Source organism: Biomphalaria glabrata, chromosome 10, assembly GCF_947242115.1.
Source record: "Biomphalaria glabrata chromosome 10, xgBioGlab47.1, whole genome shotgun sequence".
Taxonomy (NCBI): Eukaryota; Metazoa; Mollusca; class Gastropoda; family Planorbidae; genus Biomphalaria; species Biomphalaria glabrata.
The window spans coordinates 22,247,544-22,263,832 of NC_074720.1; the positions used below are offsets into that span (position 1 = coordinate 22,247,544).

Here is a 16,289-nt window from a genome sequence, read left to right on the forward strand (position 1 = left end):
TTCACGGCGGGGAGGGGGGTGGGGTGGCAGTCGAATTTGTAATATCAGTGGTGCCTGCTACCCATAGAAGCTTCCATCACTCGTGTCGTGGGCCGCATAACCACAAAATTGAAAAAACAACAACAAAAAAAGAAGGAGAGAAACCCTCATTTCAATAGGAGGTTTAAAGTTAATCCAAAACCAAGTTTTCAATGTTCGGTTTCCTAAGAGTCACTGCTAGGCTACTAGATGTTTGTCCGTGAGTCGATTGCGTCAATAACTATTTCCTTCCTAAATAACAACAAAGAAATATTCACTCTTGCCTACCTCCTCCCCTTTTTTATTTGTTGAAATTGAACTAAAATTATTCATTGCGAAAAAAACAACAAAACTACAGTGAAGATCTAAATAACAAACATGTCTAAGCATGTTACGCTGTATAGCTACTTTCACATGTTGTCATCAATAGTCCAGTTGTTTTCCACCTGGCAGTCATCCGGTCCATCGCAACCCCCCCCCCCCAGTGACGCCACTGCACGTTGTAAAATCATTGGTCTGCTCGCTCGAAATTTCTCAAGCAATGATTTCTGGCATTGCTAGTCAATTTCATTTGCAGATCTGTAGTGACATTTCGTCGGTCGCAAATTGATTTCCAATGAAAGTACTTCATTATTCAATTCATGAAAATCTATAAATCTTATACTAAAATTAATAGTCAAGAAAGTTAGATCATGTTTTTGTCAGCGGCAATTGAAAACATTACGAAACTTGCTGCTTTAGTTTTCACTGGAGTTCCCACCCCCTCCCCCATATCTTCTACTCGCCTCTAATTGAATTGCGAAATAAAAGGCTTCATGCTTCAAATCATGGGCATAGCCAGGGGGGGGGGGGTTGGGGGGGATTATCGGAATTTAGTTTAAAACCCACTACCAGGGAGGTTCGAGTTTAAAACCCTCTATCAGGGGGTTTGAGTTTAAAAGAGTTTTGCAGTTAAATCCCCCTCTTCTATGAAACAAAACAAAAAAAATGCAAACCACAATCTCCAAATTCCATGAGCACAGCTAAGGAATATTTTTATTTTTAAACCCCCTCCAAAATTTACGATAAATCCCCCCCCCCCTTTCGTCAGTAGGGTTTGAAGCTAAAATATCCCTCTTCAATATAAAAAAAAAAGCAAATTACGCACTCAAAATGTTATGAGCTTAGCTAAATGGGTTTTGACTTAGTTTTTAGCTCGAACCCCCCTTCAGCGGGGGTTGAAGGTAAAAAATACATCTTCAATGTAAGAAAAAAGCAAATTACAAAATCAAAATGCTATGAGCGTTCCCTTCAGAGGAATTTGATGCTAAAAAATACCTCTTTAAAAAAAAAAAAAACAAATTATACACTCAAAATGTTATGATTGTAGTCAAAGGGGTTTTGAGTTTAAATGTCCCCCCCCCCCCGAGCATTTTGAGGTGGAAAATCTCTATCTTTAATATTATTCTAAAGCAAACTACAGTTACTAAATTCTATTACCGTAGCTAAATGGGGTTTTGAATTTTAAAAAAATAAAACAACTCCTGAGATTGATTTTGACGATAAAACTTCCCTTTTCGATATAAAATCTAAAGCAAACTACAGTCACTTAATTCCAAGAGCGTATTTAAGAGAGGTTACACATTTCTACCAGTGGCGGGGCTTCATTAATAAAGTGCAGTGGATAGTCATCTGCCGAAATTGAAAAAGACTAAATGTGGCTCAACTAAGATGGCTATGACATATTTTAGGAGTCAGTTATAGAGATAGGGTCTAAATCAAGGAATTCCTATGCCGAACTGGGAGTCGACCCCTTAGTAAGATTGTGACAGAGCGTCGCATGAGGTTTGCGGGACATGTTCTCCGACAAAATGAATTACGCATAAGAAGAGTTGCGATGACATCCTAGTACAACTTGGAGCCACACATTCATGGAGGTCCTCAGAGCAGGTGGGAAGAGGCTTCAGACATTACCAATGACAAATTTTTGTGGAAACAGCTTGAATGCAAATGCGCCGAACGGCGCGGGAGGGTCTAAGTCACTAAGAATAGCACATTAGATTTTTGAAAAAAACTTTTTAATAGCAGGAAAATGCACTGTAGATACCTCAGAATATGCATTTTGTTGGCTTTCAATACCAGAAATAGTGCTCGTCGGAAGGGCTTCGCCCCGCGATGGGGGAGCTGCTAGCGCTCCCTCAGACCCCCATGCTGTCAATGGCGGGGAATCGACAATGTTTGTACTAACTCCAGGAAGAACCTATTCTTGGGCACAATGAAGGGTTAGAATGTAATAAAGATTATGTACACACTCACATAAATACATATAAATATTTTTTTCGCGGGCGGGGGGATGGGGAAATCCCCTCCCACCCACCCACCCACCCCGAAAAATAAAATCCTGGCTACGCCCATGCTTCAAATGCATTATTCTTGTCATGATACTTTTTTTTTTTTGCCACTACTATCAAGCTTTTTTTTTTTCGCATCCCATCGGAAAGCGGCTTTACTCGTGTTAAAATTTGAGTAACTCAGTAGCCTGCCCTTAACACCAACTTTTATTATTTTCCAACAAGCAGCTTAGCTAAATCGCGGCCAGAACCAAGGAAGCCAACATACTTGTTATTGGGTTTTGTTTCATTATGTTGTTAAAAGGTCCTTAAAAAACAGCCATATTTTTTTTGTTAACCAAACACACCAGTGTGACACTGCTTGTTATTGTGTTGCGCGCGCAGGCACACAGACACAAAGTAAAGATCTACCCACGTTTTCAAACTGACCAATGAAAGTTAACTTTTCGTTTGTTTTTTTTTTTGTTTTTTTTTGTGTGACATCAAAAACTCTTTTTAAGTTCTATGCGGGGGAAGCAGTTGAATGTAAATTCTTGAATAGGTTTCATCACCCCTACAATTATATTTACAAAGATTTCTGAACTCAACGTTTCTCAAACTGTAGAGGCGCGAAGACCAAAACCAAACATCTCTTCCGAGTGACATACGATATTTTGTATGAATAGAACATGCCAGCTCTATTTGTAAGCTTCCAGTCATAAAAGCTCCGAACTGAGATTTTCTTTCTTGTATAAAAAATAATGTCCATGATGCATCTTTTGCGAAAGCGTTCAAGTAGTCTTAGTTGCTTTCTGTATAACACCCATGTCTCAGATCCATAGAACGCCGGTATGGTCCGACAGTCTTTTTTGTGAGCTAAAAGGTGTTCGACGTTACGACGTAACAGAGGTTCCCCGCGGAAACGCTTTAAAGACCAGCTTGCCTTAGCTGGTGGTCACTTACAAAAGGCCGCGGGATACACATTTGACACCAAATGAAAATCTTAATCGACCACCGGCGGACAATTGTTATGCTTGCCCTGTATGTGTCAAAATATGTAGGCTACAGCTGGGGCTGCGTAGCGCGGAAAATACTGCATTCCTCATTAATCTTCGGACTCGAAGCCAAGCCTTATTATTACTATTATTATAGTAATGTCCAGGTATCGATGTTCCTCAGTCGATGTTCCTCAGTCTCCTTCCCATCACGCATCAGTTCTATCGTTACAGGACATTTCTTATCTTCGAAACCTGCCAAGTTGTCTTTCTCTTTTCATTCATCCCTCCCAGTATTTCTTCTACAGTGACCAGTTAGAGGGAAAATCAACGTACCGTTGTTGTTTTGTGGTTGTTGTTTTTTTTTTTTTGGGGGGGGGGGGGCAAACTCCCCATCTACGCCCATGCATGCCTGCTCTTTTTCTAGAAGGTTACGATTGGTATAGTGAAGTTATAAAGGGGGAGGGTGATCGATCTTTTCTCGTACTTTTAATCCACCTACTCAGTTGCGTAACAAGGGATTTTTGGCGCCGGGGATCTTAGGGGCCCAAGACATCATGACATGAGAAAATGTACTTAATAAATCTATAAGTCTTATGTTAGGTTAATGTCATGGAATACATGCAACATGGATACTAATTAACGTAACAGCATAAATAGCATTGGCTTAATAGTTAATTTTAAAAAAATTCGGACACTCATTTGGGGGACCATCTCAGGTGGGGGCCCGGGGGACTTTCAAATTTGAACATCCTCATCTTAGCTACGCCACTGCACCGACGTTTTAATTGGTTTTCGTTGGGTGGGGGGTGGTAGACTGAAAAATGTAAACCCGTACAATGACTCTATGTTCTGAACGTCAATTTTATCTACTAACCACACTGTGTACTCCCCTACACAAACATAGTGTAGGTCGAATAGTTCCCCCATCGGCACAAAAAGGGGGAGGGGCACTGAAAATGTGGCTCTGGAATATTTTAGTGTCACAAATAAGCTTCACACTGCTGATATAAACAGGACGGCTGATGCGTTTTAAAGACTGTCGTCTCAAAGGTTCTGAAGGAACATTCGAAAAAAAAAAAAGTAAAAGAAAAAAAAATCTAGCATGTCAGTTTATCATTCAATGGACCTAAAAATAAAGTTGGAATATTTTCGCTTCAGTACAACACACAGCCAGGCTTAATGTTTATGTTTACACTTAACCAACCAATCGTATTGCTTTCGTCTTCTTTCCAAAATATAACTCTAGTTGTGAACTCCGTTCACAAGGTGCTATCTGTAGTAATCCTTGGGACATCAGAATTATGTTGATTGTCTCTGCAACTGGATTACAATTTAATTCTCTGTTTTCTGGATAATATTTTACATGTCTTCAATCTTGTTTAATTGTGTGTGATAGCCGCATGACATTATTCAAATTCAACAGAAGGAACACGGCCATTGGTATATAATTAACACAAAATATTAGGTAAGTGTTTTCTTCTTCGTGACCAGAGGAAACTGACATGGAATAAAGTTGCTTTCAAAAATGCTATTACAAATGCATTATGGGGCTTGAAAACTATAAAATATACATTTCATGTGTGTGTGTGTGTGTGCGTGTTTTAAATATAGGAATGAATAATAAAAAAAAAATCTGTTGAAGTTGTTTTAAAATTGACTTTTCAATTACTAGACTACTTATGGGGCGGGCTATTCGACTAAACAATAATATTTATATTTGTATTCAATGTTGCATCTTTTAATTAAATGTCTTATTTACTATGATGAATTTTTTTTTTCTGCTTAGTCCAGTGGTATAAGTGCTTTATATGTGTTTGAATTGTTTTCATTTGTTTTTATTTTACCATTATGAAGCCTGTTATCCATGATTTTTTTTCCTGTGATAAGCCCACTTTAGCCCACATATTGTCCTATGATTTTTTTTGTTTTTGTTTTGTATATGTTGGACTGTGATGTAATTCACATAGTCTTTGGCTGTTATATTTTTTGTTTCATTTTTATTTGATTTGATTTGTAATGAATTCATCAATGAAATAAATTTTGTTCTTTTAATGCAGGACTTCTACTAAAGTGGAAATCATCAAGGCCATCAAAAGTGCAAAACGTGGGCAGCAGGCCCAGATGGTATTAAAGCAGACCCCAAACATCAGATGCATGCAATGCTAAATTTACTACTGTGCAAGATTTGGGAACAAGAACAGATTCCTACCATATTTGGAAACTAGATTACCTAATCAATGTACCCAATGAAGGGTAAGAAAAAGACTAAAGCCTTAACAGGCTGGTTTCTGAAGGAAAAATTATGTTACTAGATTACACATGATCATGAAACCTTTGTAGATTTTGAGAACTCATTTGACAGCATTGACATACACATAATTTGGAAGCTGATAAATCTAAGATTTTCTGAATCAATAAAAAGAAAACTGAGGTTATGTGAATCAAGTTAGCCCAATCATACTACTGGGGGATACATCCTCAATACCATTAACTCTGGGAAGTATGATTAGCAAAAACAGTGGAACTGATGATGATATAAGAAATGGCATTACTAAAGCTAGATTTGCCTTTAACACTCTTCAAACTATCTGGCACTCTAAAGTACTGTCTTTACAAATTAAGATCTTGATCATTAACATGAGCGTTAATTCGGTTCTTCTATAAAGTTCCAAATCATGGAGAGAGAAACATATGGAAAAATTCCAGGCCTTCATCAAACTGTTGCCTTCTCTGGACATTTGAAAATATATCTACTGTCAAAGTAGAAACTACAATTAAGGACAGAACGAGAAAAAAAAAACATACCCAAAGATACATTTTAAAGTGAAAATGGAGCTGGATAGAAATATTTCTGGGAAAACCAACTACCAATATTGCAAAGCAGGCACTTGACTTGATATTCGCATGGAATCTGGGCAGGCTTAAACAAACCTGAAAGAGTTCAGATCAGCAAGGATGCAAATACTGGAATGACATATGCCATAATGGAAGATGAATTACCAGATTCAGCATAGGAGATCGAAGAAAGGCACACAGAAATAAGTCAGTAAGTCAATACTCTTTGTGTAATTTTGATTATCTAGATCTAGTTTTGTTTTGTTAAGTTAATGTCATGTTTTCTTTTTAGTTTTGTAAGTTTTCTACATATACATATATTAAATATCTACTGATTATCTTATATACAATCACATAGATTCTGAGATCTAATGAACAGATCTATAGCCTATTTATATAGATCTAGGCCCTCTATCTAATCTATCTAGATCTAGTTAATGATAAATCAGATTTCAGATAATGATCATCATATCATGACTCAATGACTATGAGAATCATGTTCATCTACTGAATTCTAAGTCTAGATCTATAGTGTCTATATTCTATATTTGTATACTAGAGTCTACATAATGACAATGAGTACATAGATATCTAACTAGACTATATAGTGACTATAGCCATAGCCTGTCAGTAGCCTACTGATGCATGCACGTACTGCACATAGAGTCAAGATTCTATTCTTAATTCCTTTAGCCCTAGGTTAGGCTCTTAGCCTATTATTATTAAGATTATCATCATAATCTAGACTAGACAACTAGATTCTATATAGATCAATCTAGATCTAGCACTAGTTGTGACTGTGTGCAAGGTCACATGATAGTGATTATATCTAGATCTGAGTATTTCAAGATCTAGATCTAGAAGAATTGTGACTATAGTATAATCACTGAGTAACAATCTAGTAGTAGAATCTTGGACCTAAAATAATATATTATAATCAAGTAGATATATCTATAGTCTACTATAGTAGCCTATATTATATGTAGGCTAGTTCATAGATCTAATATTTTATATCTTTTATAGATTTAGTTTATATTGTTTCTATTTAGTCTATAGATCTATCTATTATTTAGTAGGCCTATAAGTATGACAACAGTAACATTTAACAATGATTTGGTACATTTCTGGTTCTAGAATCATCTACTTGTCAAGATCTTTGTAAACTCTAGATCTAATGCTAGTATGTAGTAGAACATGTATGTAGTAAGTTTTAAGAAAACAAAATCAGAAAGTTATCAGTAGCATAATATATCATTAATATCCTGAAATTCAAACCCAGGATCCCTAGTTGTGAGGCCGAGTGCTCTACCACTCTGCCACCACACACCATAGAATCTATATTAGACTGCAATTGTTTAATAATTGAGTACATCTAAACTACAATACATCATCATTCTTTCTCTTAGTTGTAAGAATAAAATATTTAATCTTAAGCTTTATTAGTTTTTCATAGATCTGGATCTACTTAAATAGATTTTATAATCAATGAAATGATTGTGTAAAGCTATTCACGCATAACATCTTAAGCTTTCATAGAACAAATCAGTGTAACTTGTAACTTAACCTAAAACATACATAAAAAGTAAATTGTATTTTGTGTTAACTGCTTTTAACTAACAATAACTGAACTACTGAATTTCACATCTGATGATTGATGGCTTTTTGAATATGTATTTTACTTATAAAGTATAAGGAGTATATTTAACTTTAGGTGCTTCATTCTCAGACCAGTTGTCCATTTGTTTGTTTGTTTAGGCATATATGTTCATGTTTTAACTGTTTGTTTTTGTTGGAGAATAGTAAGTCACTATTAGTGTTTTCAGGCTTAGTGCTAATCATATTACACAAGTGACATCAGCAGCATTGTCTGGATAAAATGTAAAACCATAATATAATAGATAAAAAACAGCATGGGCAGCAAGATTAATTCCATGATTTTTTGTGTTGACATTACTTCAATTGAAGACTTGTTTATTAAATCACAAGTATTGCCTTTCTTTTTGAGACATATAGTGCTTATAACCAGACATTAATCTTGGGTATATTTTTTTTGTGAGAACACTCTCAAACACACTTGTACTCCATCTTTAAGCTATGCTTCTATGACATTGCCAAAATCTTTTGCTATGGAAGACACCTTTGAGATATTAATCATGTGTGGATAATTACCAGACCAATGTGATCTTTTTTTCAATAAGGATTCTCTGTAAAACATATTAATTCCAAGCAGTCAAGACTTCATCACTTATATATTATATGTCCTCAAAATTCTTTACCATTGACACAATGCAGACAAAATTCATTTGGCATCCGTTTTGAGAAAACATCATCCACCGCAATTGGGCAGTAGGAATACTATTTATGACCACACACTCTCCTCCCCCGAGATCATGGGCAGTCATGACTCCGTCACTGGGTTGTAATGTTTATGGCCACACATACTCCTCCTCTGATATAATGGGCAGTCAAGACTCCATCCTTTGACATTACTGTGTATGGTCAACTAAACTCCTCCAAAACATGGGAATTCAAGATAACATTAGAAATTTTTTTCTGTATCGGTGACTTTCTTTTTTTTTTATCAACTCACTCTGTTGTTCTTTCTCTCCTTTTCTCTAATTATATATTATAAATTATTAAAAACGTGAACCAATTAGTTAAATAATTATGAGTATTTTTTTTTTTTGGTTTCAGTTCTTGACATATGTAGCGGCATACGTTGAATTATTATTCCCCTTTATACTTCATATGAAACTATTTTCTGCCACAGTGACTTTTTTTTTCTTACTAGACTTCTCTTTTGGTCATGCATATATTGGGTAATTAAGACTCCAGCACTGGAACACATTGCTTGTGGCCACAAATTACTTTTAATCTGAGATTTTGATTATGGTCTTCGTCAGACTTTTTTGGATAGACATTACTCTGTTTCAGATATATATACATTTTTCTAATATGAAACTCCTCTGCTGGCCATACTTGTAAAAGCCAGATAATTCACTGCTTCTGAAACATCGATCATGGCTATGCAAACACTTTGTTTTAAGAAACTTCACTTATCTGCGGTGACAATATTCTCTTATTTAGTTAAGACTTTCGCTTGACCATACTTATAAGGGACAGATATCACTCCGTTGCAAGACATTTAATATTGCTTATGGCCATAGAATATACCGCTGCTAAGACATTGATCATGGGCATACAGAATTTCATTGCTTATTTTGTTTAGAAACATTACGCAGCTCCTATATCTAATGACATAGTATAGAAATCTTTTGTTACTTTTCTTTAAGTTTTGTTTATGTAACATTTTGTCCTTGTTAATGTGTCCTCAGTTTTATATGTAAGCCCCTTCTCCCCCGTGTGTGTTTCGGGGTCCTAGCTAGAGCTAGGTGCTAGAATAGACCCACTGTCTTGACCTAATAGCATGTCGTAAGAGGCGACTAATGGTCATGTCTGTCTGTGTGTGTCTTTTTTTTTTTGTTAGTGACTAAATTAATTTAAAGCACCTTAAAGAGGTTTAGTCACCCTAATGTTTAATTATGAAGTTATAGTGTTTAAATATAGTTTGCGGTGTCGCTTTAGGTTAAGTAGCCAGAATTGTGTTTTTTTTTTTTTTCAGGAAGAAGGCATTGCAACGTAGAGACTTTTTCTAATACTTATGCCCTCAGATTGTCATACTTATCCATGGGTACACTCCATTCATAGTTCATGCTGTTTATGGCCAGACATTCTTCTCATTCCGAGATCATGGGTAGTCAAGACTCCGTCACTGGTCCTGACTGTTTATAGAGGTCATGGGCAGTAATTACTCCGTTACCGGGCCAAATGGTCACACATTCCCCTCCCCGAGATCATGGGCAGTAAAAACTCCGTCACCGGGCCACATGGCCACACATTCTCCTTCCCCGAGATAATGGGCAGTCAAGATTCCGTCAATGGTCCGTACTGTTTATGGCGACACACAATCTTCCCTTGCGATCATGGGCAGTCAAGACTCCGTCACTGGGCCACATGGCCACACATTCTCATTCCCCAGGATAATGGGCAGTCAAGATTCCGTCATTGGTCCGTACTGTTTATTGCGACACACTCTTCCCTTGCAATCATGGGCAGTCACGAATCCGTCACCGGGCCATATGGCCACACATTCTCCTTCCTCGAGATCATGGCTAGTCAAGACTCCGTCATTAGTCGTACTGTTTATGGCCACACATTCTCCTTCCCCGAGATCAACAGCAGTCAAGATTCATTCACTGGTCCGTACTATTTATGGCGACACACACTCTTCCCCTGCGATCATGGGTAGTAAAGACTCCGTCACTGGTCCGGACTGTTTATAGAGATCATGGGTAATCATTACTCCGTCACCGGGCCAAATGGTCACACATTCTTCTTCCCCGAGATCATGGGCAGTCAAGATTCCGTAAACGGGTCCGTACAGTTTATGGCGACACACACTCTTCCCTTGCGATCATGGGTAGTCAAGACTTTGTCATTGGGCAGTACTGTTTATGGCGACACTCACTCTTCCCCCGAGATCATGGGTAGTCAATACTCCGTCACCGGGCCATATGGCCACACATTCTCCTTCCCCGATATCATAGGCAGTCAAGACTCCGTCACTAGTCGTACTGTTTATGGCGACACAATCTCCTTTTCCGAGCTCATGGGTAGTCTATACTCCGTTACCGGGCCATATGGCCACACGTTCTCCTTTTCCGAGATCATGGGTAGTCAATACTCCGTCACCGGGCCATATGGCCACACATTCTCCTTTCACGTCATCATGGGTAGTCAATACTCCGTCACCGGGCCATATGGCTACACATTCTCCTTTTCCGTGAACATGGGTAGTCGATACTCCGTCACCGTGCCATATGGCCACACATTCTCCTTTTCCGAGATCATGGGTAGTCAATACTCGTCACCGGGCCATGTGGCTACACATTTTCCTTTTCCGAGATCATGAGTAGTCAATACTCCGTCACAGGGCCATTTGGCCACACATTCTCCTTATCCGAGATCATGGGAAGTCAATACTCCGTCACCGGGCCATATGGCCACACATTCTCCTTTTCCGCGATCATGGGTAGTCAATACTCCGCCAGCCGGCCATTTGGCTACACATTCTCCTTTTCCGTGATCATGGGTAGTCAATACTCCGTCAAAATGCCATATTGCCACACATTCTCCTTATCCGAGATCATTGGTAGTCAATACTCCGTCACCGGGCCATATGTCTACACATTCTCCTTTTCCGTGATCATGGGTAGTCAATACTCCGTTACCGGGCCATATGGCCACACTTTCTACTTTTCCTTGATCATGGGTAGTCAATACTCCGTTACCGGTCCATATAGCTACACAATCTCCTTTTCCGAGATCATGTGTAGTCAATACTCCGTCACCGGGCCATATGGCCACACATTCTCCTTTTCCGAGATCATGGGTAGATAATACTCTAAAACCGGGCCATATAGCCACAAATTCTCCTTCCACGATATCATGGGCAGTCAAGACTCCGTCACCGGGCCATATTGCTACACATTCTCCTTCCTCGATATTATGGGCAGTCAAGACTCCGTTACCGGCCCATATGGCCACACATTCTCCTTTTCCGAGATCATGGGTAGTCAATACCCCATCACCGGGCCATATGGCCACAAATTCTTCTTTTCCGAGATCATGGGTAGTCAATACTCCGTCACTAGTCGTACTGTTTATGGCAACACAATCTCCAATTCCGAGATCATGGGTAGTTAATACTCCGTCACCGGGCCATATGACCACACATTCTCCTTATTCGAGATTATGGGTAGTTAATACTCCGTCACCGGGCCATATGGCCACACATTCTCCTATTCCGGGATCATGGGTAGTCAATACTCCGTCACCGGGCCATATGGCTACACATTCTCCTTTTCCGTGATCATAGGTAGTCAATACTCCGTCACCGGGCCATATGGCTACACATTCTCCTTTTCCCTGATCATGGGTAGTCAATACTCCGTCACCGGGCCATATGGCCACACAATCTCCTTTTCCGAATTCATGGGTAGTCAATACTCGTCACCAGGCCATATGGCTACACATTCTCCTTATCCGAGATCATGGGAAGTCAATACTCCGTCACCGGGCCATATGGCCACACATTCTCCTTTTCCATGATCATGGGTTAGTCAATACTCCTTCAGCCGGCCATTTGGCTACACATTCTCCTTTTCCGTAATCATGGGTAGTGAATACTCGTCACCGGGCCATATGGCTACACATTCTCCTTTTCCGAGATTATGGGTAGTCAATACTCCATCAACGGGCCATATTGCCACACATTCTCCTTCCTCGATATCATGGGCAGTTAAGACTCCGTCACCGGGCCATATGGCCACACATTCTCCTTCCCCAATATCATAGGCAGTCAATACTCGTCACCAGGCCATATGGCTACACATTCTTCTTTTCCGAGATCAAGGGTAGTCAATACTCCGTCACAGGGCCATATGGCCACACATTCTCCTTATCCGAGATCATGGGAAGTCAATACTCCGTCACCAGGCCATATGGCCACACATTCTCCTTTTCCATGATCATGGGTTAGTCAATACTCCTTCAGCCGGCCATTTGGCTACACATTCTCCTTTTCCTTAATCATTGGTAGTGAATACTCGTCAACGGGCCATATGGCCACACATTCTCCTTTTCCTTGATCATGGGTTTTCAATACTCCGTCACCGGGCCATATGGCCACACATTCTCCTATTCCGTGATCATGGGTAGTCAATACTCCGTCACCGGGCCATATGGCTACACATTCTTCTTTTCCGAGATCATTGGTAGTCAATACTCCGTCAACGGGCCATATGGCCACACATTCTCCTTTTCCGAGATCATGGGTAGTCAATACTCCGTCACAGGGTCATATGGCCACACATTCTCCTTATCCGAGATCATGGGTAGTCAATACTCCGTTACCGGTCCATATGGCTACACATTCTCCTTTTCCGAGATCATGTGTAGTCAATACTCCATCACCGGGTCATTTTGCCACACATTCTCCTTCCTCGATATCATGGGCAGTTAAGACTCAGTCACCGGGCCATATGGCCACACATTCTCCTTCCCCAATATCATAGGCAGTCAAGACTCCGTCACTAGTCTTTTTGTTTATGGCAACACAATCTCCTTTTCCGAGATCATGGGTAGTCAATACTCCGTCACCGGCCCATATGGCCACACATTCACCTTCCCCGTAATCATGGGCAGTCAAGACTCCGTCACCGGGCCATATGGCCACACATTCTCCTTCCCCAATATCATGGGCAGTCATGACTCCGTCACTAGTCGTATTGTTTATGGCAACACAATCTCCTTTTCCGAGATCATGAGTAGTCAATACTCCGTCACCGGGCCATATGGCAACACAATCTCCTTTTCCGAGATCATGAGTAGTCAATACTCCATCACCGGGCCATATGGCAACACAATCTCCTTTTCCGAGATCATGAGTAGTCAATACTCCGTCACCGGGCAATATGGCTACACATTCTCCTTATCCGTTATCATGGGTAGTAAATACTCCGTTTCCGGGCCATAGGGCCACACATTCTCCTTTTCCGTAATCATGGGTAGTCAATACTCCGTCACCGGGCCATATGGCTACAAATTCTCCTTTTCCGAGAGCATGGGTAGTGAATACTCGTCACCGGGCCATATGGCTACACATTCTCCTTTTCCGAGATTATGGGTAGTCAATACTCCGTCACCGGGCCATATGGCCACACATTCTCCTTCCCCAATATCATAGGCAGTCAAGATTCCGTCACTAGTCTTATTGTTTATGGTAACACAATCTCCTTTTCCGAGATCATGGGTAGTCAATACTCCGTCACCGGCCCATATGGCCACACATTCTCCTTCCCCGTAATCATGGGCAGTAAAGACTCCGTCACAGGGCCATATGGCCACACATTCTCCTTCCCCAATATCATGGGCAGTCATGACTCCGTCACTAGTCGTACTGTTTATGGCAACACAATCTCCTTTTCCGAGATCATGGGTAGTCAATACTCCGTCATCGGGCAATATGGCTACACATTCTCCTTATCCGTGATCATGGGTAGTAAATACTCCGTTACCGGGCTACAGGGCCACACTTTCTCCTTTTCCGAGATCATGGGTAGTCAATACTCCATCACCGGGCCATATGGCTACACATTCTCCTTATCCGTTATCATGGGTAGTCAATACTCCGTTACCGGGCCATATGGCCACACGTTCTCCTTTTCCGAGATCATGGGTAGTAAATACTCCGCCACCGGACCATATGGCTACACATTCTCCTTTTCCGTCATCATGGGTAGTCAATACTCCGTCACCGGGCCATATGGCCACACATTCTCCTTTTCCAAGATAATGGGTAGTCAATACTCGTCACCGGGCCATATGGCTACACATTATCCTGTTCCGAGATCATCGGTAGTCAATACTCCGTCACAGGGCCATATGGCCACACATTCTCCTTATCCGAGATCATGGGAAGTCAATACTCCGTCACCGGGCCATATGGCCACAAATTCTCCTTTTCCGAGATCATGGGTAGTGAATACTCGTCACCGGGCCATATGACTACACATTCTCCTTTCCGAGATTATGGGTAGTCAATACTCCGTCACCGGGCCATATGGCTACACATTCTCCTTATCCGTGATCAAGGGTAGTCAATACTCCGTTACCGGGCCATATGGCCACACGTTCTCCTTTTCTGAGATCATGGGTAGTCAATACTCCGTCACCGGACCATATGGCTACACATTATCCTTTTCCGAGATCATCGGTAGTCAATACTTCGTCACCGGGCCATATGACTACACATTATCCTTTTCCGAGATCATCGGTAGTCAATACTCCGTCACCGGGCCAAATAGCCACACATTCTCCTTTTCCGTGATCATGGGTAGTCAATACTCCGTCACCGGGCCATATGGCCACACATTCTCCTTTTCCGAGATCATGTGTAATCAATACTCCGTCACCGGGCCATATTGCCACACATTCTTTTTTCTGGATATCATGGGTAGTCAATACTCCGTCACCGGGCCATATGGCTACACATTCTCCTTATCCGTGATCATGGGTAGTCAATACTCCGTTACCGGGCCATATGGCTACACATTCTCCTTATCCGTGATCATGGGTAGTCAATACTCCGTCACCGGGCCATATTGCTACACATTCTCCTTATCCGTGATCATGGGTAGTCAATACTCCGTTACCGGGCCATATGGCCACACGTTCTCCTTTTCCGACATCATGGGTAGTAAATACTCCGTCACCGGACCATATGGCTACACATTCTCCTTTTCCGTCATCATGGGTAGTCAATACTCCGTCACCGGGCCATATGGCCACACATTCTCCTTTTCCGTCATCATGGGTAGTCAATACTCCGTCACCGGGCCATATGGCCACACATTCTCCTTTTCCAAAATCATGGGTAGTCAATACTCGTCACCGGGCCATATGGCTACACATTATCCTGTTCCGAGATCATCGGTAGTCAATACTTTGTCACAGGGCCATATGGCCACACATTCTCCTTATCCGAGATCATGGGAAGTCAATACTCCGTCACCGGGCCATATGGCCACAAATTCTCCTTTTCCGAGATCATGGGTAGTGAATACTCGTAACCGGGCCATATGGCTACACATTCTCCTTTTCCGAGATTATGGGTAGTCAATACTCCGTTACCGGGCCATATGGCTACACATTCTCCTTATCCGTGATCATGGGTAGTCAATACTCCGTTACCGGGCCATATGGCCACACGTTCTCCTTTTCCGAGATCATGGGTAGTCAATACTCCGTCACCTGGCCATATGGCCACACATTCTCCTTTTCCAAGATCATGGGTAGTCAATACTCGTCACCTGGCCATATGGCTACACATTATCCTGTTCCGAGATCATCGGTAGTCAATACTCCGTCACAGTGCCATATGGCCACACATTCTCCTTATCCGAGATCATGGGAAGTCAATACTCCGTCACCGGGCCATATGGCCACAAATTCACCTTCCCCGTAATCATGGGCAGTCAAGACTCCGTCACCGGGCCATATGGCCACA

General features: G+C 41.0%; 1 long non-coding RNA gene across 1 annotated transcript in view; it reads left to right on the top strand.

Annotated features, from left to right (window-relative positions):
• Positions 1-4,436: 4,436 nt before the first annotated feature.
• Positions 4,437-16,289, top strand: part of LOC129928714 (uncharacterized) — a 251,180-nt gene continuing 239,327 nt past the window's right edge. The window contains exons 1-2 of the long non-coding RNA XR_008780197.1: positions 4,437-4,790; positions 5,383-6,371. This is a non-coding gene — a long non-coding RNA (uncharacterized LOC129928714). The remainder of the gene's footprint in view (positions 4,791-5,382; positions 6,372-16,289) is intronic.